The sequence below is a fragment of the Canis lupus genome, chromosome 22 (assembly GCF_048164855.1).
Source record: "Canis lupus baileyi chromosome 22, mCanLup2.hap1, whole genome shotgun sequence".
Classification (NCBI taxonomy): domain Eukaryota; kingdom Metazoa; phylum Chordata; class Mammalia; order Carnivora; family Canidae; genus Canis; species Canis lupus.
This window is the reverse complement of record NC_132859.1, coordinates 2207905-2234667: the sequence shown is the minus strand read 5'-3', so window position 1 is coordinate 2234667 and position 26763 is coordinate 2207905. Positions and strand designations below refer to the sequence as shown.

The 26763-nt window shown below is 42.4% G+C and overlaps 1 long non-coding RNA gene across 1 annotated transcript; it reads left to right on the top strand.

The window, feature by feature from the left end:
• The first annotated feature begins 1148 nt into the window (after window positions 1-1148).
• Window positions 1149-22872, top strand: LOC140614407 (uncharacterized). The gene is made up of 3 exons (XR_012015272.1): window positions 1149-1254; window positions 14389-14462; window positions 22342-22872. It is a non-coding gene; the product is annotated as an uncharacterized lncRNA (long non-coding RNA).
• The last annotated feature ends 3891 nt before the right edge of the window (window positions 22873-26763 follow it).

Here is a 26763-nt window from a genome sequence, read left to right as displayed (position 1 = left end):
CATGACTTAATAATATTTTAGTTTTAATGTTTGCATGAAAAAATAATGTGATAGAGATGCCTCAGTGGCCCAGCGGTTGAGCATCTGCTTTGGGCTCAGGCCGTGACCCGGGGTCCTGGGATCGAGTCCCGCATCGGGCTCCCTGCAGGGAGCCTGCTTCTCCCTCTGCCTGTGTCTCTGCCTCTCTCTCTCTCTCTCTCTCATGAGTAAATAAATAAAATCTAAAAAGAAAAAAATTTTAAAAGCAATGTAACAAATGGGGCCTGAATTAAGGTTTTAAACTCAGAATCAGACTAGCACATAGCAGATGTTCAAAACACTGCGTTGGCTATTGAAGGCACGATTGCTGGACCGTGATTACCAAGAGGTGAAGTGCGCCCTTAACTAATCTGAGGCGGACATGATGACAGAGGAACATTGTATTCATTTTTACAGCCTTCTAATTACGTAAAGAATCCTGACTTATATCTAAACATACAGAGCATCATGTTATCATAACTTACTGGATCATTTGTCACATCAGTTGAACATTGCAAAACACTGACCACTTGAACTCATCCAAAGAAGATTATGGGGGAGATTTGCTCCTCTAATTATGACCAACTGCCCTTGCTGAACAGTCCTGCTTGATTCTCATCGCTTTGAACGTCCAGCATCACTTCTAAGAGCTGAGATGGCCAACTAGGGGCTGCCCTAATGAGCGACCCCCCCTCACCTTGAAGACACTGCTTGCCCGTAGCTACACTGTACTGCGGCTCCTGGCTCCTCGCCAGCGTGTAGGCAGCAAAGAGGGTCGGTTGCCTTTTGAACACCTTTCCTAAGCAGAGGCCCACGGAGGACTCATCCCTCTCGGGAGGGGTGGAGGCATTGGTTTTGCTCTTTTATTCCCCCTCACAAACAGGAATATGTTATTTATTCTTGTCCCTCGCTTGTTACCACTTGTTATCTAAAAGCAAAGATGCAAAATGCCGAAACACGATAGAAGCCTGAGGTTTCCTTTTGCCTCCTAAGGAGGAGTCCTAAATAGAGGCATTTTATAAACAGCTGCGTGTTCTTTTGGAGAGGAAATTGGAGGAACTCGCTGGCTGAAAAAAAAAATGAAACCCAGAGCTGTATGGGGCCTTTTCTTCTGATAAATCTGGGTAAACCTGAAGGACAGAGGAGATAAGTGGTCCTTTTATTATCTGCAAATGAAGCCCAGGGCGTGTGGTATGGCCTAGAGCAACTTCTCCAAGTTGAAGTGGATTTCTTAAGGTAATAATATATATATATATTATATATAAAATTTATATATTATTTTATATATATATAAAATTAGAAACGGTCTGGATAAGTTGTAAGGAGCCATTCATTTCTGTTAGGTTTCTCCTGATTAGGTCTGTGGATCAGCTAAATTGGGTAAAGTCGTCTTTTGCAGGTTGTAAGAGATTTATTTCAGGATTCTATGTCAACAGAGAGTGCAAAGTGAGTTCAAGTCAGATTCCACATAGATTTGGAGGAGGAATGTACAAATCATAATGGATGAAACAGAGAAAGATTTCCTGAGGAGTCACAGCAGTTAAATTCTTTGTGCTATTTTTTGTTTGTTTGTTTGTTTGTTTGTTCTGTTTTAAATATGGATAGGAGGATGCAAGATGAGTTGCACCTGCAAGGGAATTAGGCTCCGCTGTTTGTTCTTGAGACTCAGGAAAGCCAAAAACTAATTGGGGCTTTTGTTGAGGTTTCTGCCCATGATCAGGACTAAAACACCCAAGGTCACAGACATTCAGAGTTCGAGAGGACTTTGAGGATCTTCTACCCAATTTATAAATGAGGACGCAGGTCCAGAAAGGCCGCCCTCCCACAGCTAGAAGTCAGGTCACTTTTAGGTTCACACCTCTTCCCCCTTAATTTCTTCTCTGTCTACCTTCTCTCTTCTTTAAGTTGGAAATTCTCAACTTATTTGAAAGCACAGTGGTCTGAGGTGGCCTAGGCAGGGATCTGGTTGGACTTCGTGTTGCAGTTGGAGACGCAGCCACAATTACAAAATGAAAACCACTTCAGGAAACAAAAGTTCAATAGAGGGGACTCGTACTTAGATTTCCATGAGTGTTTGTTTTGCATATCAAGGGATTTCTTTATTTCTAGGACATTTCCAGATGAAGAGAGTGAAAAAAAAACTTTGGTATGATTCAATGATGGTGGCTTCAGTTGATTCTAATTTCTATTGACAAGCTGATTATATATTATCCTGTTCCTCAAACCTCAATCACCCCATCCCTGGAGTCAAATGCCACCTACTTACTTCCTCCCTCTTTGTACTCAAAGAGAAGCCGGAGACAATGACGTTTCAGGCCTACGGGTATACAGGGTCTGGAATACTTGGACACTGACATCTTGATTTGCGAGTCTTTAGGGAAATATTTAGAATTATTGCGAGTAAAATTATTTCATTGGCCTTCTGAAGACATAATGACCCCAAAAGCATCCCCTAGAACTTAGGCCCACTATCACTGATGCCAACTGAGAAAAGTGAGAACTCCTTTTTTTTTTTTTTTAATAACTCATATGCTACCCTCCTCTAAGAAAAAGAAAAAAATAACTCTCCTTACAAGAAAATAAGCTCTTTGCAGAAAAAATTGTTCTACTGCATTAATTGTAATAACGAACATTGGACACTATCTTAAATATCCAGTAATAAAGCAGTGGTTAAGTAAATCCAGTAATAAAGCAGTGGTTAAGTAAATCGTGGCATATGACCTACCCAAAGTAGTGTGCAAGAATCCAAGTTGATAATTATGGAAGCTACAGCAATACGGAAACACATTTAATAATTAGGCACTGAGTATCCACTGCATCCTAGGACTCTCCTGGGCAGTGGAAATAAAGAAGTTCCTCAAATGGCTTACGCCGTAGTAGAGGAATCAGGCATGGACAAGCATCCCAAGAAAGAAGGACTGACTGCAGAGACAGACGGCTAGACGTGTGTGCTGGGAGCAGCTGTAAGCGTTCAGAAGGGCTGGGAAGACAGGGATGGGACAGACGGAACCGAGAGGAAGACGGGGGCCGGATTAAAGGGGCCAGAGGATTTGTTCCGCGGATAAAGAGGGGTGGTTGTAAGTTTTAGCAGGACAAAATACGTGACTCCTACAGTCATGTGTTCATTTATCCACTTGGTTATTTGTCCACTCAAGGATCACTTATTGAGCATATATTCATTGTGACTGACACAGGAATGGTAACGATGAATAAAAGTTGATCCCAACTTTTAGAGGCTAACCCCCCTCGTGGTGGGACACTGTCAGATAAGAAAGTCAATGTAATACTGTGACAATCAGCCCTTCTAAGGAGCCATCTACAAGGGGCTATGGAAGCACAAAAACAAATGCTTTGACCGGGAGGGAGTGGATGAACCGGTCCAGAGAGTCCTCTACAGGGAAGGAAACCCTGTCTTCCCTCTACCCACCTTAGGGTTGTTGGCTGATGCTCTGCAAATAAGACTAAGAGAACAGTCATTACGTGCATTGGCCATGTCCACGCGAGTACTTTGGTGAGTAACTCAAAGGACACGCAAGTTAGAATTTGGGCTTCACAGAGTTTTAGCAAACCCACAATAAATTTTTAAGAAAGTGACAAGACAAAGGAAAAGGACTGAGTTCCCGGGGTGGCAAACTGTGGGAAGGTAAATATATGGGGAACTAATGGATGATAAGGGCTAGGTAGTCAAGTTTGCTCTGCAGATTCCCTGGGGTGGTTAACTTCTGGGCTTCCTGGTGGGGGGCGGTGGGAGGACACCTTAGCAAATTTATATCTTGCTTTCAGGCAAACAGGAGGGGGTGGGGAGCTTTGTCCCCATCTGTTTCTTCATCCGTTGCCTTCAGCTCAAAATAATCCTGGGGAGGCTGAAGTGGCACGTTTTGGGGCGGCGTTTTCTTCCACCCACCACTTCGCGGAGGATAAATCAGTCAGGAAAACAAAACAAACTAAGAATTTCAATTGAGAAAATTTAATGCAGGGAATTAGTTCATCGGCTCTTAGAGAGAACCGAAAATACAAAAAGGGAACACTGAGGTTTCATGGAGACAGTAGCTTCAAGAAGCAAAAACCACCTCCTGGGTCTGAGCAAACAAGGAAGACGTTGGGGTCGTCAGAATCCGGGAGCTTGGAGCCGGCGACACACAGAGGGGACCCAGGCCTCAGAGGGGACAGTGGCCAGGCGCCGGGGTTGGGTTTGGGAGGAAGGTGGGGTGAAGGCGGCTCTGGAAGTGCCCCGAGCAACTGGAGCCTGGAAACAACTGCTGTTGTCGGGACAAAGGGTCACTGCTGGGTGACATTACAGGAAAAGCGAGCAAATAGGAAAGCCCGGGCCTTCGACTTCCTCAGGCCTTGGGGCTCCGGGAGCACCCCCTCTTGACAAGGAATCCTGCGGACAAAGGAGAAAGGTTTGCATAGTGTCAACCCCAACATCCCAAAAGAGGGAAGGGAAGGTGGGTGTGGAGCCAACAGCAAATAGGTTAACCTCCAGGTGAAGAACATGAACCTTACAAAGTGAGGAAGCCAGCTTCAGGGGAGGCACCGCGGGGGGAAAGACCCCACGAGCCCTGAGCTCGACCGTCGCGGGGCCTGGTGCTCCCGGGACCCCCAGGACGGAGCCCTGGACAGCCCTTGCGGACGTGCGGCCTGGGACCCTGTGCCCCCGGGCAGGGCCTCCCGGGCTAAAGAGCACAGCGAGATAATATTTTTAAAATACCTCTTGTTATATTTTTCCCTCTTGGTAACTCAGAGTTTTGTTTTGTTTTGTTTTTTTACCCTCATAGTCATTAAGAATAACCTTGGATTTGAGGCTTTTTTGTCCTAGGGAAGGGGAGTATTTGATATAGCACAGAACAAATAGGTCATTGCCTACATTTTTGAATTTCAAAATAGTGTTTTCACCTCCCTCGGGAAACAAGATAGCCTGAGGACAAGCCCTTTTGATTTGCAGAAGTATGGCTTTTTGAAACAGAAAAAGATGGACTCAAAACTCCGAGAGCTTTATCAGGAGTCCAGAAACCAGAGTTGGTTCCGAGGAGCAGGAATCCACAGGGTAGAGTCGCTGTTCCTCGGGGCAAAAGAAAAGCCTTCACCAGCAGAGAGGAGGAACCAACTGCACGTCGGATTCCAGTGCTCTTGCTTGCTCATTCCTCACCCCCCACGTCTGGGTCAGACCTGGGCAGGGCTGGGAGAGTGTGTGTGTGTGCACGCGTGTGTGTGTGCACCTCCTGAGACTTCTAAGTCCTAGAATGAAAAATCTAGTCCTCAATTCTCCAGCTATGGCCTGTTCAAACTGCTCCAAGGAGAAGCCTAGTGGTTGCCTGGGGCCACTATGGTACCTTGGGATGGGTCTGGAATGCTATAGCCCCAAACAGTATAATGAATGGTTTTCTTGTTTTTGAGGTTCACAAACTGGTATACTCTGTGTGCGGAACTCCAGTTTTCCATAGTATTTCAGGTAGCTGCAGGTCATCCACCCACATTTAAATATAGTGAATTGTGAGAATATTCTCTAATTTATTAACGCATTTTGTGGTCAACGGATATTTGTGTTGTTTCTTGTTCTTACGAGTCCCAACAGTGACACAATGAACATGGCATCCGACTCGTTAGGGTTTACACCGGGGTGGAACTGCCGGGCTGTAGGCTATATGACTGTTCAATTTTATAAGATAACACTAAGTTTCCCAAGTTAGTTAAACTCATTTGAATTCTCAGCAGTATTTTTAAGAGTTTCTGTTGACTACATTCTTTCCACCTCCTGGTATTGCCCGACTTCTTGATTTTGCCAGTCTAGTGAATATAAAATGTTATCCTATTATCATCTTAATTTCCATTTTCTTAAGGATTAAAAAGGTTGAACATCTTTTCATGTGTCTTATTTGCCATGAGGGAATTCTCTTCTGTGAAAATGCCTTTGTGCATCGTTTGCCTTTGCTATCAAGTCCCTTGTCTTTTGATATTGATTGGTGGGAGATGTGTAGGTATTCTGGATTCTAATCCTTTGTTAGTTATAGTTCTTACACACATTCCTTCCTATCTTAGTCTGTGGTATGAGTTATCACTTTCTTAATGCTGTCTTTTGGGAAACAGATGTTCTTAATTTTTATTGATCAGACTTCTCTTTAATGGTTAAAACTTTATGTCTCCTATTTAAGAAATTCTTCTCTACTCTGAGGTCATAAAATTTTCTCCTGCAAGTTTTAAAACTGTGTCATCTATTTTACATTCTCAAGCCACCTACAAATTGGTATTTCAGAATAGTATGACATTGAATCGAATTTTATTATTTTCATATGGATAATCAATGATTCCATTTATTGACTAATCTGCCATGCACTGCCCTGCGTGTCCATATATGTCAATGTCCCATAACTACTTTAGATTTTTAACAAGTCCTAATATCTGAAATGAAAAAAACTCCATTGGTCTTTGAAAGTAATTTGGCCATTCTTGGCCCTTTGATTTTTCTACATGCTTTTTAGAATCAGTTTGTCAATTTTTAAGAAATATTCTATTTGGATTTTTACTGGAATTGCATTAAATCCATTCAGTCTCAACCCACTCCATTCTGGCTTCAATCTCTAGGACGCCACTGCAGTGATCTTGCCAAAATCACCAGAACTCTCCATATTGCCAAATTGAGCGGGTTTTTCTTCATTCTCACTTTACTTGACCTATTAACAGTATTCAACACAGATAAGAACTCTCTCCTTTTTTGAATCAATTTATGCTCTGGGTTTCAGAAACATTACACTGTCCTGATTTCCTTCCCAAATTAATGAACTCTTCTCAGTTTTTATAGCTGGCTTTTGGCCTCGACCTGACATCCAAAAGTTGGAGTGTCACGGGGCCTGGTTTTCAATTCTTTCTCCTTACTTCCCTTCTGGTCCGATGGCTTTAAATGTGACAATGTGCTGATATACAACTGACCTGAGCTTCCGACTCATGGATCCAATTGCATAACTGACATTTCCAATTTAACTCCAAATAGGTATTGTAAACTAAATGTCCACAAAAAAGGACTCCTAAATATGATCCTATCCCAATTGAAGTAAATACCTCCATCATACACCCAATTGCTTAACCCCCCAAAATAAGGATCCCAATCATTCTAGAGTCTTCTTTCCCTTGTCCTCTGTATCTAATCTCAGCCTGTGTAGGTGTTGCTTCTAGGATGTATTTTGAATCCAGCTACTTTACTCTATCATCCCAGTCTAAGTCACCATCCTCTCTTGCTTTCACGACTACAATGGGTCTCTTTCTTTCTGTTCTTGTCTCACCATAATTCACTCTTCACTAAGCAATGAGAGTAACCTAAGAGCACAGAACATGCTGCCTCTGCTTAAAATCTTCCAAAGTCTTCTTGTTGCACTTTAAATAAAATCCAAACTCCTCACCATGGCCTACAAGGTCCTATGAAGCGGTTCCTGCCTTTCTCTTAGGTCCCTGCTGGCCAATTTTATTCCCATTGGCCTCCCTCCACTTCCTCAAATATGCAAAGCTCTTTCCCCATGTCAGGGTTTTTGCGTGTGCTGTACGTGATGCCTTCAGCTCATTGCATGGCTTTTACCACCTCATCTTTCTTCTATCAGCTTAAATATCCTCAGAGGAGCCTCCTCTGACCCTAGAAAGTCTGGAATTTATTTATTTATGTATTGGTTTACATATTTATTCCGAACTAGAATTAAGTTCTTTGAGGACGGGGGCCTTGTCTGTCTTGGTCATCATTATATCCCCAGCACCTGTAACAGTGGTTGGCATGTGAATGGTATTCAATAAATATTTACTGAATGGATAAAAGCTTCTCCCAGAGGGAGTGTGTGGTGTGATAAGGGAAGAGGACAGATGACTGAGGCTTACAGAGCATTTTACTTTTTTTTTTCAACCACTATGTAAAAAAAGGCAGGCAATTGGACTTGGTAGAGAAAGGAGCAATGAAAAATGAAAACAATTGATGTGTTAGGGTGTAAGTGTTAATGGTATTTCCTTCCTTCTATTATTGTTGTTACGCTCTTTGTGTAATAAATCCAAATTCGAAGAGAAAATTAACTTCTTTGAGTTCATATATTCTTATAATGAAATGGACTGCAGTCAGCTTATGTAATCAGTTTATATTTATGATTTTGGAAGAAGAAATAAAACCTATAAGAAAGTGTTCATTTGGATGTTCTCTTTCACCTTGTCTGACAATCTAATTTATGTTCCAAATACTGAACTTACACATTTGTTTTAAAGTCCAAAATACTACCTTGTGTTAAGCATGCAGTTCTTTAACTCAGATGTTTCATGTCTAATCTATTTTGCAGAAGGAGAGGTTTAAACAATTATCAATATGTTACTTTTGTCTCGGTTTAATTATTGTCTTAGTAATGTTTTAGTTGGATGCATAATTGAAAATGTATCGTGGCTAATACAACATTCTGCCCAGCAGTTAGAAGATGCTGGAATGGTCATAAATGGTAATAAATACCTACTTGTATTTTTTTCCTTATTTATTTAACAAATCCACACATAGAGCTTGCTATGCGCCAGGCACTGTTCTAAGTTCTTTAAATATGAAACACTTAATTCAATTCTCATAAAAACCTTATGATATATGTATTATTATTAACCCCGTTTTATATATGAGGAAACCGATACACAGAGAGATTAAGTAGCATTTCCTAAGCTTCCATAGCTAGCAGTAGATGCCAAAGCTGAGATTAAAATCCAGGCAGTTTCTGGCTACTGGATGTTCACATAATAACTGGATGTTACAGTGATTGAAAGTTGGTTATGTAAATGAAAATGTTTTCTTTGTCCAATTGCAATAATTTCCACATGCTTGCCATATGCCTGTTCTTTTGAATAGTCGCTTGTTCTGAAATATCATGAGAAGAGCTAGTACTATGGGCAGCTCCCAAAGCACCCTTTAACAACATGGGATTTGAAGGATATCACTAGCCCTCCCATGGTCGGAGCCGCTGAGGGCCATTTTGCAGCCTGTGCAGTGAACCATTCCCAGGCCATGACCCACATAGACTCGATGCGATTGGTACATCCTAGAGTTGTTTAGGGTCTGACTATCTGCAGTGACCCCACAAGTGGCCTAAAGATTTATTAGCCTTCTCAGAGTAAGACTTCCAACTGGGAGACCCTTCTCTCTACATGATCCACTTTTAGTTTCCATCCATCAAAATTTATTACTAAGAGAATATATTAAAATGCCACTCTGTGTACTGGATACTTGTCATGTCTTTTCCATTTTCAGTTCACAGAAAGAAAAAAATGCTTATGTGTTTAAATATGTCTCCATATATGGTGCACTGTAGAGAGAGGGGGTTTTGTAGTTTTTTTTTTTTTTCTGTGTGAAATGTTATGATTTTTAAATGCCTTTCTGAGTATTTTCAGAGATGGCAAGTCTAAGCCAAGATTCTATGAAAGGACACATTCATCCCTTTGTCCACTTGCCTTTAGATAATTTTGAGAACAACTTATTAAACTCTCAATGTATGGAGCACCTGGGTGGCTCAGTGGTTGAGTATCTGCCTTCGGCTTAGGTCATGACCCCGGAGTCCTGGGATCGAGTCCTGCATCAGGCTCCCCGCAGGGAGCCTGCTTCTCCCTCTGCCTGTGTCTCTGCCTCTTTCTGTGTGTTTCATGAATAAATACATAAAATCGTTAAAAAAAAATTATCAATGTAGTTGACTGGCAATTAGCTGGTTTAGTACTCCTGGTCCTCTGAGCTCCCCCTCAAAAAGTAGGTGCTATCATCCCTAGAATGATCAGAACTGGAGGAGTCAGGGGTACATGGTCTAAGTGGTCCTCTGGTCTGACTTTCCCTTAGCCGTTAAAGAGCCTGAAGCTCAGAGAGTTGATAGTGGTTCATGCGCACACAGCTGCCTGGTGGCAGGAATGACACTTGAATCTCACATTCTAAAGTGTTTTTTTTTTCCCCTGTTACATCTCATTCTATCCTGTGCTCCTGTAGAAAACACGGACCTTATCGTGTGTGAATACCTTCAACCACTATGTCCCAACTTTGTTATTTGCCCTTGTCCCCATTCACCCGGACAATCAGTAGAGCCCTTGGAGCATTAAATGTGATCTAGCCCATCTTTAGGAAGAAAAATTCACTACTAGCTCAGAAATATAGACCAGTGGTTTATTGGTCATGACTCAGGAGTCAGGGCTCCACCACTAATTGTGTGGATTAATTAACTGGTCAATTAACTTTTATGGGCTTTCCCCAATTATGAAATAAGAGAGTTGGACAAGTGACTTGCCATGAACTCTCCAGCTCTTGTGTCCCATGTTTCTGTGAACTGTATTTGTGAATCCCCATTATCTTGTCCTTAAGGTGTGTTTGGAACATATAAAACTCCTTTTAGGTCTTGATTAAATGAGATCCTGTTTTTTAGTAGCCTAGTCAATTTTGCTGCCTTATTTTTCTCATGTTGCTTTCAGTACTTAGTACCCTAACCCCCTAATATTCTGTTTTTTTCTTCCAAATTACCACTAAACATGCAGTGACCTGTCATTCTGCCCTGGCTAGTATAGCCTCACTGTTTGTTTTTGTTTTTGTTGGGAAAGGATTGTTGCTAAAGTAAGCAGAGAAGGAAATTTCTCAGGTGGATTCTTCAGAGTCCCAGGGACCTGGCGAAGGTTGCTGTGGTTAGGACTTCAGGACTGATTTAACTAACCAGAGGTCGGCGTCTGGTCCATAGGGATCCCATGGGGTACCTGGTTTGAGAGCTGAACCCAAAATAGATGCTTAGAACTAGACACTTCCCAACAGACTCAAACGGACTGCCTCTCTCGGAGCCTTAGAATCAGAACCAATGAGGTAGTAGAAGCTATGAAGTGCAGGAAGAGCTGGTCAGAGAGGAAGGAAAATGAATGAAGATAGATAGTAGCTAAGTCACAATAATAGTGGACTCACTAGAGCAAGAATAAATAAACAGGCCTGAGGCGATGACCAGATGACCTGATGACCAGAGCTCTTGTATCCCGAGGGCATTCAGAAGCTCTTGCCGCATGCATGCTGTCCCGTGTTCTAATTCTCTGTGAGACCTGGCCAGCTAAAAGCTGCTTCTCATAACTCCAGAGCGCCCCCACTATCTTTCCAGTAATTTCCATCTCCTACAGTTTCCTGTACCTTGTCATTTGAAAGAGCCTAAAGAACATGGCGTCTTTGTCAAAGTGGCTGCAAGCTGCATAGGGCATCCTACGGTAATCGCTCAGCAGTGTTTGCTGAACACCGTGTTGAGATGTCAGGAATTACTTTGCAAGTGACGGCGCCCACGTTAGGCTGGTGAAAGGGTAGCTCCGTACGAGGATCAAGGTGTATCCAGAGCTCTCCGAACACTGTGGGCTGAAGCACAGTGCGGCCTTGTGAGTCGGTGAAGGGAGAAGTGGTTTCTGTAGCAAGACAACCAGGAAGGACCCCTACCCAAAGTATTTGTGCCTCCACCTTGGATGGAGCCCACATTGTCTGAAACTCATACTGGGAGATTACCCTCTTCAGGAGAAGTCACTCCGTCTGCAAGCGCCCGCTCACAAAGTACTTCTGTTCAGAGGGAGGATCAATACCCCCACGTGTTACCAGTATTTCCCACCTCGGTGTGCATTGATTCAGAAAAACCCCTCCTTGCAATCTGCTGTCTTCTGGGACTGAGGGAATGGGAGTTTTGATGGTCCCAAGAGGTAGAAAGGGGATACTTTCAGAGCATGGAGCGCTGCTGAAAGAAATTATGGTGACCGCGTGGACAAAATAAACTCTCATTACTCTTGGTGAAAGGAACAGTAAGGATGAAGGCAGGTGTCAAATCCCTGTAGGCCTTGCTCTGGATGACCCCAATTACCACATATAATACAGAAAGATAATCTTCAAGGAGGTATGTTGTAGGGCAATGATTATAGGCTTTAGAATAAGGCGATCTGACACCTGAGCCTGTTCTCTATTGCTTGTTTATCATACATATAACTTAAGGTTTCTGGGCCTTAGTTTCCCCATCCATGAAATGGGACATAATAATAATATATAATTCTTCAGAGGGAGGTGGCAAAGACCAGTGGGGAGGATGGAGGTCAAATGACTGCTAAGTGCACACTGCATGTGTTGCTGAGGAGTTCAACAGTAGTAGCTGAAGGAGAGGAAGTGAGTTAAGAACGGCTTTGGCTGAGGGCAGACCCTTCTTGCTGCTAAGTCCCCACTCTGCTTGGGCCTTGGAAGAAGTCCATGGATTGGCTTTTCCCCTGCCCCACACTGCTGTGGTGGTTACTCATCACTTGGAAAGTAGCAATCACTTCTTTATTCCTTACTGGTCTTGCTTTTCTGTAATCAGTTCTAAAATTAACCTTAATAGTAGCCCATTAGCTTATCTCCTTGTCCGCTTACTTTTCTTTCATAAATGTCTTCCAACAGGTAGGTATGGCAGTTAGAAAGCGTTGGTTGCGAACTACAAAAAACTTGAATCAAACTAGTTTAAACAATACCGGGGATTTGATGGTTTATATTACTAAATGGTCCAGAGATAGATCTTTAGGCAAAACTTGATCTAGCAGTAAAACGATGACATCTGGGACCTTTTTTTTTTTTTTTTTTTTTTTCAGCTTCTCTATTTTGCCCTCTGTGGTATTTGCTTTTTTTAGGCAAATGGATTAGGTCCCCATTATGACCCTAAGGTGGCTGCCAACTGCTTCAGTGGTCTTGTCCATCAGGAAAAAGTGACTAATGTTTTCCCAGCAAAAACCTCAAGATTCACTTTGATTGGATAAACTTAGGTCACATGCCTCTGAACAAATCTCTGTGGCTAGGAGAGATAACGCATTGAATAACTTAACCTAAGTCACATCCTCTATTCCTGGGGCTGGAAGTAGATTACGTTCTTCCAGAGTCTCATGGATCCCAAAATAGTTTCTGGCCTGATAAGAAAGTGAAAAGGGAAAAGCAGATGCTGAGGAGGACATTAACCAAAGACCACGGTAACAGGTTAGACGGAGAGGCCATCCTTATATGAAAAGCTACAACGGCCATATGCTTAACGATTTTTCCATTTGAGAACCAGACAACATGCTGTTTAGGCTGAATTTGTTGCGTCCAGTGTAATACGAATTTACTTTCATCAATAGGCATGAAAAACAATCATTAACCTTTGAATTATGTGATTTTATAAAGCGCTGAATTCTATACTTCGGTGCTCTCATGAGAGAAGCTTTTTGTTTATGCATTTTAGCCATTTTCAACATGCCCTAAATTGAAACAGAGAATGTATTTTTTTTTTCCTTCTAGTGTAAAATCGAATAAGCTACAGCACCCTGCAGGAAGTCAGTCTAGCCACAGCAAATCTGTACTTGTTTTTGTGAGAGGGGATGGGAAGAATGAATATTTGCCCCGTGGCATCAATTTCCTGTTTAATGTTCTCCAAAAGGCATTTGGAAAATGCCCAGCAACACAGATGTACATAAATACCATACATAACTTGTTTTCATGAGTGGAAAGAGGAGTCTGTAAAATTATGATGAGGCTGGCTTACCCTCACCTGCTGGTAGCTGGTGAATCACTCCACCTTTGACTTAGTGATTTGGAGAATGGACGATTCCATTGAGTGCAGCATTGGAAGGACAAGTGGTGTAGAAATAGCATGGCATTTAGCTTCTTAGCCCAAGTTCTTACTCATTTAAGGCTACTTTCATCCCAAAGTTCGCTTGTGCCTGCTGGAGGTGGCCTTCAGGTTGCCCGTAAGAAGTATATACATACCAGGACAGTTTTCTAAATAAATGAGCAAGCAAACAAAAAGCAACCCCCCAAAACAGAAACTCATCTGTAAGATTTGCAGAGACAGAAATTTGTTTTCAAACCACAGAAAAACATATGCACATACCACAGAGCATCGCTCAAGGTGTGGGCAGATGTGTTCTCATTTCTGTAGATCACATTACCCCAGACTACTCACACACCATTTTTGGACATCTTATTTCAAAGGTCATGGCTTGGTTGGAGAACCAAGCTCTTTTATTTTTTCAGCAACTAACGCTTAGGGCTACTACATGAATCAAGAACTTGACATAGAAAAGAAGATTCAGACTAAAGAATCCATTCTCTAACTCACCTTTCTTCTGGGCCACTTCCCTGCCTAACACAAGATGAGAAATAATAGTTACCATCTGTTACACCTACGGAGGTGCTTAGGGAGGAATGTGTAACAGAGGCCTTTAAATATCTCAGAGCTGATCCTTGTTGCCCCCACAATTTGTACCTACCTTGTAGATGAAGAAACCGGACTTAGAGAAGATAAATACAGCCCAGGGCTACCCCAGAGCTGCTGGAGCCAGCATTTGAACCCATATCTGGCTGGCCCTAAGGTCCATGTTTTTTTTTTTTTTTTTCAGATTTAGAAATTATTAATTTAGGATTCATGATGAACTTCAGAAGATTCACAGAGCCAAAAATGGAATGCAAGTATGTAAGTGTGTTTATATATGCTTTTTTTTTTTCCCCCTGGGGAGAGGGTCTAAAACTTTCATCAGGTTTATCAGCTGTATTTCCAGAGCCTGGCACAGTCTGGAATACAGTAGATAAATCATAAATACTGGTTCAATGAATAATATGGGCCCATGACACAAAAAGAGGTCAGTACCACTGCTTTTATTACATGCCTTTGTATTACTGTAGTTTGTTCTAGCATCTGTCCTATGGTTTAATGGATTTGAATTTCCAGTACAACTGGCTTTGTTGTGGATACATAAATGCATTCTTTTAAAAAGTAAAAAATACATAATTTAGTTGATAATTCATTTGAAACTATTTGATAATTACATTAAAATATTAAACATCTTTAGATGGTATTGTCTAAGGAGATGCTTTTTCTTGAATAAAGCATATTAACACAAAGGACTGGAAACTATTTAGTCCACTAATGAACCGAAATATAATGTGAGCTACAAATGTGAGCCACATTTGTAATTTTAAACTTTCTAATAGCCACATTAAAAAAGAATTTTTTTAAAAAGCAGGTAAAATTCATTTTATTTTTTAAAATTTATTTATCCATGAGAGACACACAGAGAGAGGCAGAGACACAGGCAGAGGGAGAAGCAGGCTCCCTGTGGGGAGAGCCCGAAGTGGGACTCCATCCCAGGACCCCGGGGTCACGCCCTGGGCTGAGTGGAAGGCAGACATCTGCTCAACCACTGAGCCACCCAGGCATCCCTATTTTTTTATTTTTTAAAAATATTTTATTTATTATTTATTAGAGCGAGAGAATGAGAGCATGCACGCTGGAGAGAGCACAAGAGGAGGAGCTGCAGAGGCAGAGGGAGAAGCAGGCTCCCCACTGAGCAGGGAGCCCGACATGGGTCTGGATCCCAGGACCCTGAGATCATGACCCAAGCTGCAGGCCAATGCTTAACTGACTGAGCCACCCAGGCGCCCTAAAATTAATATTACTCATATCTTTTATTTAACACAATATGTCCAAAATACTCTCATTTTGCTCCGCAAGCAATATTGAAAGTTGCGAATGAGATATTTTACATTCTTTTTTTATTTTCCACACGAGGTCTTGGAAGTCCAGGGTGTGTTTCACACTCTCTTCCCTCTGGCCTTGCTCGGCGCAGGGGCCGTGGGGCCTGTACCGGGTGGTTGACCGAGGGCCGCGGGGGTGGACCCACAGGAGGGAGGGAGCACGGGGGGCACGGGCGTGGGGGCAGGCACCCCGAGATCCAAGACTCCGTGACCTGGCTTAGGTGGCCAAAATTGTAGCTTTGTAGGTGATTATTAGGACAGGCTCTAGGAAACGGTGTGGAAGTCAGCATTTCAGCAGAACTGCTGGCCCCGCAGTCACCTTCTTTTCTTGGTAACAGACGTGCAAATGTGGGGCACACACTTAGGGGTAGATGTGATGCAGCGACTAGAGTTACGCCCAGTAATTATAATAATTTTGTTCTTGTAACCACACCTAGAGCAAAGGATCTGCGTTAGGCCGGCTCGGGCCCGGGCCTGGGGCGGGGGGTGGGAGAGGAGCAGTGCAGAGGTCCTGGGGTTGCATTCCTCCCTTTCGCGGGTCCGGGAAGGAGGCCTCCACGGGCCTGAGGTCACGGGCTGCAAGACTAGACAAGGCCCTAAGAGCCCGGGAGCCTGCTCTGCACCCTGCCCAGGCTTCAGTCAGCCGCAAGCTTCTGGAGGCCGCACCGGGCCTTTGCACAGGGCGTGGCCCTCCCCTGGGTCTGGCCTGCCTCCCTGGGCCCAGCCGAGCACACCTACAACACCTCTCGCTTCTAGGCAGAGCAGCACCGAGCTCCACAAACACAACCTGACCTATCTTTGTCGGTGTAACGTATCTTGCAAAATTCCATTTCTTCCTCTATTTTTTTTTTTTTTTTTTTTTTTTTAGTTATTCAACACGACAAACATACATTTGTCATTCTCCATAAGATACTGCTAATCCACTCGGGAGCTTACAGTTTGGTTAGCAGGGTGCCACGCCGAGATTCCCAGGAATCGGGTTATTTGAATTCATATGGCATGGTTTCCTTTGACCCTGGGTCTTAAGTTAAAAGCATTTGCTTTAAGGGAATGGTAGAGGATGTTTTAAATTTTAAAGGAGAAAGAAAATACCACACATGTGAAGACTATACCCCGGGAAAAGGGAGATACTGTTTATTTAGGAAGCTCAGTGGTTCCTAAAGATTATAAAACATTGACCAAGTAAGTTCAGATTGTCAGGATAGAATGAAATCCTACACTCATACCAGTATTTTCCAGGGGAGGTGCCAACGTGGTTGAGCAAAGTCTTTCCACCACCATGTTGTCACCACTGCTCTTAACAACCACCACCACCGCTGTCCCCGCCACCGTCAGCATGCTCCTTCCATTAACCTTCAGGTAGTCAGGGAAAGGCCCCAGGGAAACAATGTTTTATGAGGAATTTCCTCTGCACTCAGGGCTGTGTCCTCCCACAGTTCCTGGGTCATGGGATGGTATATACTGGGAAATGCAGCATTTGTAAACTACTCCACAATCCAAACAATCTCTCGCTCCTCTCTAATGATGTGCAGTTATTTGCTGAGGTGGCCATCGACCAGCCTCGTGGAAGAGTCCAGAAAGCTATTAACTAGGGGGTGAAATTCAAGTCAGAGATGGCTGTGAACACCTCTGGGGAGTGATGAGACAGGAATTCTTAGGACTTAATTCATAAAGGAGAGCATTAGAGTGTGGAGGAGTGGACGGGTAGGCGATGACTCACGTCCCTGCACAGGGTGCAACCTCAAAATAGTGACGTTGATCCTACAAAGTGTGTAGGAAGACCAGTCTCGGAACTGCAGTCACTACTCATGGATGATCCTTGACTCTAATTTCTAAGATGAATTCCTGAGATTGCTTTTGTAGAAGAATAGTGCTCTGCTCACAGCTTATGAGCAGAAACAGTAAGGAGGTTCATTCCTCGACATGTGTGATCTAGAGCAAGTTTCTTAATTCCCTGAGCCTCAGTAGCTTCCTCTGCAAAATGGGGATAATGCAGTATGAATTAGAAAATGCATAATTCGCTACATAGGACCTTGGACACCTATTGGGAGAGACGTTAATGTAGATTTTGTTTACTAAGAGAATGCTTGTCTTATCTCTATTAATCTCGCCTTTGTCCCCAGGAAATAGGTACTATTTTCACCCCCATTTTATAAATGAGGAAACTGAGGTTTAGTGAGGTTAAGGTCACACAGCTTGCAGAAAGACTGCTGCTTCATGTTTCATTGTTGTGCACAACTAGATTTCTTTACCATGTAAACCGTATATTTGCAATGGCTTAGACACCAATGGAAAATGAAGATCATTCAAACCCAATATAAATACATATAGATACATACAGAAAACATAAATACATACAGAAAATTCACTAATCTGAAAACTGGGCCATTTCAAAGGACATGCAGCTTTATTACTTTCAAGTACATACAGCAACCAGAAAAATGCTAATAAGGGCTGGCAGTTCAGGCCCAGATTCAGTAAATAGATAAAAATGATTAGCATATCTAAGAAGTTCTGGTCTTGCCTACATTTTGAATAGAGCGTTTTATAAATAAAAGAAATCTCAAGTGTTAGAAAACAAGTTATTTTCTTTGGTAAGTAAATGCTTCTTTTCAAATATTATTTATACTATTCATTTACTTACTAAGCCACTTTTTTCGTAGATAGTACAAAAGTACCCTTCAGCTCAGTCCCTGCACACATTATAAAAAAAACCAGAGATTAAAACTGTCTAAATTAAATGTTAAAATATTTTAATCAGATTAATGTATTTGCCCTTTAATTCTTTAGAATATCATGATCTGAATAAACGTAAATTGCTAAATGTTTTTCAAGTATTACGGCTATCCGAACTTCATAAAAAAGATTTATTTTAGTATTAATATGAATGGCATAATATCTGCTATGTCCTCTGTTAATGTAGAAAAATTTTGAGGAATGTAATCTTTTCTCACATGAAATGTTTATGTCATTTATGAGTACTCTTTATACTAGGAAATGGAAAAATGGAGAAGAAAGTGTTCAGACGGTAGTCTTTGACAACAGGGTACTAAATCTGCCCTGGGCAATAGACTTGTGACTTCTATCCACTTTGGTTTACCAAGCAAAGCCCAACCTGGGTGTGGAATCTTTTGTGTGTGTGTGTGTGTGTGTGTGTGGAATCTTTTAGCTATTGCTGTTAATCCATGGAAAATATTTTAGTGTGATGTATTCTCCTTAAAAGTTAATAAATTGTTGCAAAAAGAATAATGGGATTTATTAAATATGGTGGTCCTGAACCATGCCAATTAGTTTGTGGTTTTGTGGGAATAAAGCAAACGTAGTTATCGGTATTGTAATAAGTGAGGGTCCCAGCAAGTTCCAGCTGTTGAACACGTGATTATTACTTAGGAGGACAAATAGCAATATTTTTCCATCTCTAGAGTACATTCTGCTCCTGATACGCCTGCATAACTGCAACGAACCATTAGTGGGAGTTACACACAGAGGGAAGAGACCGAGGAACCACGTTTCTTTTCTGCTGCCCAACTGAAATTTCAGTTGGTTGATATCTGTCCAGAGTTAAATTTTCCATAGCACACTATAGTGACACCCTAGGGTTACTATTTGAATTCCATTTTGATAGAAGTCTTTCTTTATAAAAGCCAACCAAATAGTATGGCTCTACACTCAACCGGGAGTCTGCTGGAAGATTCTCTTCCTCTTGCCCCTCGCCCTACTCATGCATGCACATGCTCTCTCTCTCTCCCTTGAATAAATAAATAAATCTTAAGAAAAAAAACATAATTGCTTTCCTCCTCAATGGATTTGTCACCATGCAAAAATGTAGGTCTCAGGGCGCCTGGGTGGCTCAGTCAGTTAAGTATCTACCTTCGGCTCAGGTCATGATCCCAGGGTCCTGGGATGGAGCCCTGTATCGTGCTCCTCACTGAGTGGGGAGTCTGTGTCTCACCCCTCACCCTCACCTCACCGCTCTCTCTCCCTCTCACTCTTTCTCTCCCAAATAAATAAATAAATAAAATCTTTTAAAAATAAGAAATGTAGGTCTCTTGTTGCCTGATCTATAATTCCAAGATTTCCAAAAATTTCCCGATTTTTAAACATTGCTAACTAATTTGAGTTTCACTAAGGCCCAATGAAACACATCTGTGGGCCTTATTCAACCTGAGGGCAGGCATTTTGCAACCTGTGATCTAGACCAACTCTTCCATTTTGCAGGTGCGGGAAACGGGCTCTCTGCAGTTTAGCATCGTTCTCCAGGACTTCCAGTCCAAAGCTTTTGTCACTTAACTACAACTTCTCTCAATAAGAAAACAATTAGATGACTCAGAAGGAACAAACAAAATGTAGTTATAAAGCAATATGTTAGAGGTTTTTTTTAAAAGCACAAGATGATATCGTGAAAGCAAATGTTATAGGGAGAAGAAATAAAAGAGGGCTCATGGTAGGAAGAATTCAAAAAGACTTTACAAGTGGCATTTGAGCTAGATTTTGAACGAAGTGACTAATACAAATCGATAAAAGATAACAACAAAGGGGATTTAGGTAGAGGAGAACAGAATGAAGAAAACACATAACCAAGAATTTGCAAATGGACATGTAAGACAATGCCCAGAACGGCTCGGCTTAATCAGGGAGTAGAAATTCTATCACCATAATTCATTCGGCAAATATTTCCTGGGCTCTCCTGTGTGCCAGGCGCTATTGTAGGCCCTGTAGATAAAGCAGTGAACAAGAGAGCCACCTGGGTTCTTGGGAACTTTTTTTCCCTAGTGGCACAGGCGAAAAATCATATAAAGTACTACGAATAAAATAAAATTGAAAGATGTGAAAGTAGCATCTGTAAATGCACATTAGACAGGACAGTCAGGGAAGACTCCTCTGCGGGGATAGCATGATGAGAGGAAGCCATCAGGCAATGATCTGAGCTAAGAACGTTCAAGACAGAGAAGAAGGCTAGTGCAATGGGCCTAGGGTGGAAAGAACAGAAAGAAATGTGAGTTGTGGCAAGGATGATAGGAAAAAAGGTTAGAAGGACACTCCCTCCCAGAGGGAGTCTGGAGTGATGAGGTTTCCCACAGGGAAGCTGCATAATTTGATTATATATAGATCATTTCTGATAAGAAAGTAGCATAAATTCAAAAGAAAAGGAAGTGGATAATGGAAATTCTTGAATGGAAGCTGATGGAATACATTTAATTTGGGGGGAATGCTGTAGCTTTTAGCGGGCAGAAGAACAGCAGCAAAAATGGTGAATCTGTGGATGAGCATCTATTCTGACTGCTGAGTGCCCATGGGTTGGGATCAGGAGCTCTGGCTTTTGTACAAGTCCAGGTATAAGGGAGGATTGGGATTCCGTCAGGAATGATGGAAACGAAGAGGGGAAAATGAGAATCATAAACACTAAACACAATGAACTGATGTAAGTCAAAACAACCAGAAAAAAAAATCAAAACAAAAAAAAATTTGGAAGTAGTTTTAAAATAATTGAAAGAAATACTTTCAAATTTTCCTGAATGGCCTAAGTCTCTCAGAATTTCCTTGAAGAAGGAATTTGAATTTTTCGTGATGAGCATTGAGGTACATGTGTAATGCTTACAAAAGTAATAGTGATTTTCCTCAAAATCAAAACAAAACAGAAAAAAAAAAACAAAAAAAAACCAACCAGAAGAGGAAAACTGTTGTGAGGATCTCTTAAGTTTCAGAATTGGAAGCCATTTTGGAAGCAGCCTTGATAACTAAAATAGGAGAGAATTTATCAAGATCTTGACCCGTACTGCATTGTAAGATATCTATTATAAGCAATAAGAAATTCAAAATTAGAGAGGCCTTGGAGGTGATAGTTGAGGGCAGGAGGGAGGTTTCGAGCTATTCTTTGTATCAACAGGGACCACATTTGCTATTCAAAATGCCAAATTGTACCTTCAAATAATCTACACCGTGTAACACGAACATGAAAAAAGCAGTCTTATTCCCACGGCTTCATAATGATATTAGCATTATTAAGAGTAGAAAACAATATCTGGATGCTTTCTCTGCCTCTATACATCGAATGATAGAATGGTAAAAAAAAAAAAAGAGCAGGAAATAGAGAAATACCTTTATAAAAGTCAAATTCTGTGTTGCTATTTTTAATAAAATACATTACATTCAGCTGTATCTGAATTTCAATAGAAAAGGGAAAAGACAAAAATAGAAGGGAAAAAAGATGGATTAAAGTGTCAGAAAACACTTCAAGCCATTGGACTTCGGCTTCTAATGTTATGCTACCGTATACTAGGTGTTCTAATTTTCATGATTTAGGAGATGTTGATCAGCTTTATTTAGGTTACGTTAAGATAAACGTTTAACACCTCATTTGACGTGTTACTCTTGTCAACCTTCCTTGTTTAATCCCATTCATTTACAACAGATGAAATAGCTCTCTATCGCGGGGACATGTTTTTCTATCGATGTATGCTAAGAACTAACAAAGATAACTAGGACAGGCGGTCGGCCGCAGCACCCTGGTATGCATGAATTTCAATTACTGCATTGAAGTTAAGGAACACAAGTGCCCCAATAACAGTTCAGATTTTAGTCACCGCGCTGTATGGCGTCTTCACTGTATTTGCATGAAGTACAAACTTTGCTCCTAGCACTTCGGCACACAAATCACTATGTAAATAACAGATGTGAATCATGATCCATGACCAATCACTTCCTTGAAGGTCTGTATGGTCACCTTGCATCTGTTATTTATTCAGTTCACCCACAGAGAGCAAAGTGTGCGGTTGTCTCCTGGTTTCCCAGTGATAACCCTCTGTGACATTTCACAGGAATAGTTCATCAAAGGAGTGAATGAATTGACCAACAAAGATGGAAGTGAGGCAAATAAATGAAAAGTAAAATCTGAATGCGATGGAAATGGAGTTCTAGAAGAAATCGCTGGCCGTGGCGGTGTTGACACCAGGGCGGTGTGAGCCTCTGGACGTGCAGCCAGGCACTCGGCGAAGCCAACTTACTGACATCAGTGGAGAAAGTGGCTGTGATGAAGGGATGCTGATGTCCCAGAGGAAGTGACTCCAGGAAAATACTTACGTTAAAGAAACTCTTGGAGGTATTTCAGGGCACCGAACGTGTGCAAAGGATAAAGTGTCGGAAGCGAATCTAGATTTAGAAAGGAATGTGACAATTTTGCCAGGGCATCGAAAAGATGTGTAGCGAGTTAGATGATGAGAAGAAAGCAAGTGCTGCTGAAATGCTTCTTGATGCTGTTTCACAAGGAAGTAAAATACTTTAATTCTCAATGTTTTTAAGGTTTTGACTTCTTGTTTACTGAATTTTAGTTTTTACTTCTTTTTTTTTCATTTCCCAATACATTTATAACTGACCTTGAACGAGTGTTTAATGTTTTCACAGAAGTTTTTAAAGATCTTGGAATAATTGTAATTTTCCCTATTGATTATTAAGATTACTTTGCGCAGCTTTAGCTTACAGAGGTCATTTTTATTTTTTTATTTTTTATTTTTTTTTATTTTTTTAAATTTTTTAATTTATTTATTTGTGATAGTCACAGAGAGAGAAAGAGAGAGAGGCAGAGACACAGGCAGAGGGAGAAGCAGGCTCCATGCACCGGGAGCCCCATGTGGGATTTGATCCAGGGTCTCCAGGATCGCGCCCTGGGCCAAAGGCAGGCGCCAAACTGCTGCGCCACCCAGGGATCCCCAGAGGTCATTTTTATAGGCTCACATTGCCGTGGCCTATAAAGTGAGGTCTGCCTATACTTAATTATATTATATGCAGGTCAGCATTTACATATATTTTGTATATTTTGACTCCAACTGGATTTTAAGTCGCTCAATTATAGAAATAAGGCAAAGCAAACCCTTCACTTCCACATTGCCTACTCCGCCTGGCATAGCACTGAATGTCTGGTAAAGGCTTAAATAGTACTTACTGGTTCACTGTGTATGTGGAATAATAGGGTTTTCATAAAGTGTCAAGTCATAATAATAAATGTAATTCCTTTCATTAGAATGTAAGCTTTCCCCATTTTACTTTCCACTGTTAGGGCAACTAAATATGAGTCCCAGGTTGTATCCTACTGTTTTCAGGGTATATTGTTCCATTGAAGGAAGATGCAGATGATGGCTTGTGGATTTGCTTTGTGCACAGCCTGTACAATCCTACAGGCAGCCCTAATGCCCACCCCTAGCACCTAAAACCATGCCAAAGGTACATGATAAATATTTATTGAATTCATGTAATTCATAATAATTACTAGGACTGTGCACTATATGTTATTTTGTACCAGATGTTCTATGGCTCCCATTTTGTAGGTGACAAAAACTTGACTTGGAGATTGATTCAGCCAGCAAGGGCACTCTAAAGCCAGAATTTGAATCCAAGGCTGTCCAACTCTAGTGTGCCTTGGTCACCACAATGATAATCAACTGACACCAGTGACGCCAAGTGATGTGCAAATGAATTAGAGACAAAAAGGTAAAGTAATTTAAAAAAATCTCTTCCAATTCATGTCCTATCACAGGCCTACTTGGACAAGGGGAGTACCTCGCATCAAATTTATTTTTACATTACTTTACATTTATAATTTCCCTCATGATATTCCTTTTTTTAAACACCGATTTTTAAAAAGAATCCCCAAAAAGCATTTCCCATGATAGTAGCTTAGGGCAGAAATGGCCAAAAATCATATTATTACGATTATTATTTAAAACACTCTAAATTTACAAGCCGCTTCAGGAAGCGGTATATTAAAGAATGTGTGTGTGTGTGTGTGTCTGTGCGCGTAACACCTCTTACATTTTAAGAAGTTTATGTCTAAAAAAAAAATCATTTGGTTTTTGGCTTGGGCACTTCCCTACAGTAGGGCTTTATCCGTCCTTCTGGACTGGTAAACTATTGATTGCGGGGCCAGAGCATCGGCGTCTTGCTCTGGTGGCCGAGTCAGACCTGGCCCAGCGGACCCCCAGGGGAAGGCCCACTCCCCGGGGACCTGAGGAGGCCCTGCGCCGGGTCCCTCGGCAGAGGCCTCCACTTCACCCTTGTGTTCCTTCTCTTTGTATAGAATAAAATACTCCTTTGACTACTCTTCTCCTCGGTGGAGTGACGTGTGTGGTATTTGGTGGGAAGGGTTGGTTCGAATCCACCACAGAGCGGAGCATGGCTTGCGGTGGCTGCGTCCCCTCGCCTCCTCTCCGTGGGCCCCACGCCCTATCCACACCGCCTCCCCGGGGGCTGCGCTTCCAGGCCTTCAGGCTTGGCATCTGCTCTGCACTTGGACGTCTTGCCGGCCGCTCGCTGGGCCCTTTGCCCGCAGGTCACCCTCCCTTTCTTCCAATCCTCACACTCTTCTTCCTTTCTCTCGAAGCTGGAAGACCTGGTACCTTCGATCCCAGATCCTTCGATCTCAGGTGACAGATTGTGAAGAAGCGACTAGACAAAGGGCAGAGGTTTGGGCCTCCAGGGGCGATGCGTCGTGGGAAAGCGACCAGGAAACGTGGGAGGGAAGCTAATCGAAGACAAAGATGCCCTAAATAAGATTCGTTTGTGCAGGCTCATCTTGGCATCAACTCCCCATCTCCAGCGATAAGAACTTTCGAGGCTTCCTGGGACCAGCAGGGCATCTTTCTCACGGGAAGTTTATGCCCTGCTTTTTCGAAAGGGAGAAGGGAGAGGGCCCTTCCTGCAGCTGCTGTTTTGCAATTGCCTTTGGCTCTAAATAATCAGTATGCAAACCAGCACATTTGGGGGCGCGTGTTCTGATCCCCTCATGATGAAGGCAGCACATGGGGACCATGACGGGGCAGATACATGCTAGCTTGGAAGACGTGGTTGTGGGGGGTGTTTGGGGGGCACAGTTGGTGAAGCATGTACCTCCTGGTTCCAGCTCAGATCGTGAGCTCCGGGGGGTTGTGAGATCAAGTCCCGCATTGGGCTCCATGTTCGGCGTGGAGTCTGCTGGGGATGCTTTCTCCCTCTGCCTCTCCCCCTATAAAATAAAGAAATCTTAAAAAAGAAAAAAAGAAGGAGTAGTTAGGGAAAATCTTTCTTAGGAAATGCCTTTGCTCTGAGAACTGACAGATGATATCTTGGACAGTTCAAGATTCCCAAGAAAGAAGTTGGGGGTGGAGGGAAGAGCAAAGCTACCCTACAGCAGCAGTGAGCCAGCTGGTCCTGCTAGAGAAGAGAAAGAAGGCCAGAGGGAGCAGAGAGGGGTGCGCCGGGGTGAGCGGAGGAAGTGAGGCCAGGGACTAGTCAGAGTCGGGATCCTCTGGGGCCTCTGGGGCCCCTGGGAAGGAATTTGGATCTTACTGTAAATGTAATGGGGAACCACTGGAGGACTTAAACAGGAGAGTGGCACAGCCACTGTATTGTTTGTTTATATTTATTTTTTGCTTTCCCTGAGGTAGTTTATGTTCTACTTAGGATTTAGAAGTAAACGTAAGAGAACAAATGCAGTAACTGCAAACGGGACAATTTATAAGAGAAAACAACCCCCTAAGTTGAATAATCAATTGACAGATAGCTGGTGTGTTCTAAAAAGGTCATTCAGAATACATGTGCAGAATAGATTTTAGGAGGTGACATGGTAGGTGCAAGAGGTCGGGGTGGGAGGTGAACACCGTAGTCTGTGAGAGGGGATGGTGGCTTGGCCCCGATGGTAGCCGTAGAGGTGGGAAGACACACACAGACTCGGAATATGGTTCAGAAGTAGAACTACCAGGACTTGCGGAAGTCAAGTAGATAAATACAGGAGAAAGGGGAAAGGAAGGAATAAGAAATGGCTCTTAAGATTTTGGCTTGGCCCCCGTCATGTGTTCACTGAGCTAGGGAAGGGCAGGGGCTGGAATGAAGAGTCCTACGGGTGCAGGCTCAGCGTGAGATGCTGTGAGCTACCCCAGCGGAGGTGTATAGGGCTTGGACATCAAGTCACAACTCTTGCCCCTATATTTGGAGAAAAACCTAAATGGCCAATAGCTTTTTTTTTTTTTTTTTATTGGTGTTCAATTTGCCAACATATAGAATAACACCCAGTGCTCATCCCATCAAGTGCCCCCCCTCAGTGAAGGGCCAATAGCTTAAGAGAAATAACAATACATCTGTTTGGAATTAGAATTACACCTTTATTTACTAAGGTTCGGGTCAACTGCCTCAGCCTGGAAAGCAAATGACTGGGGACAGCCGGTTGACAGGAGGGGACCCTTTGGCCATGTGCTTCAGGTAGATCAACTCAA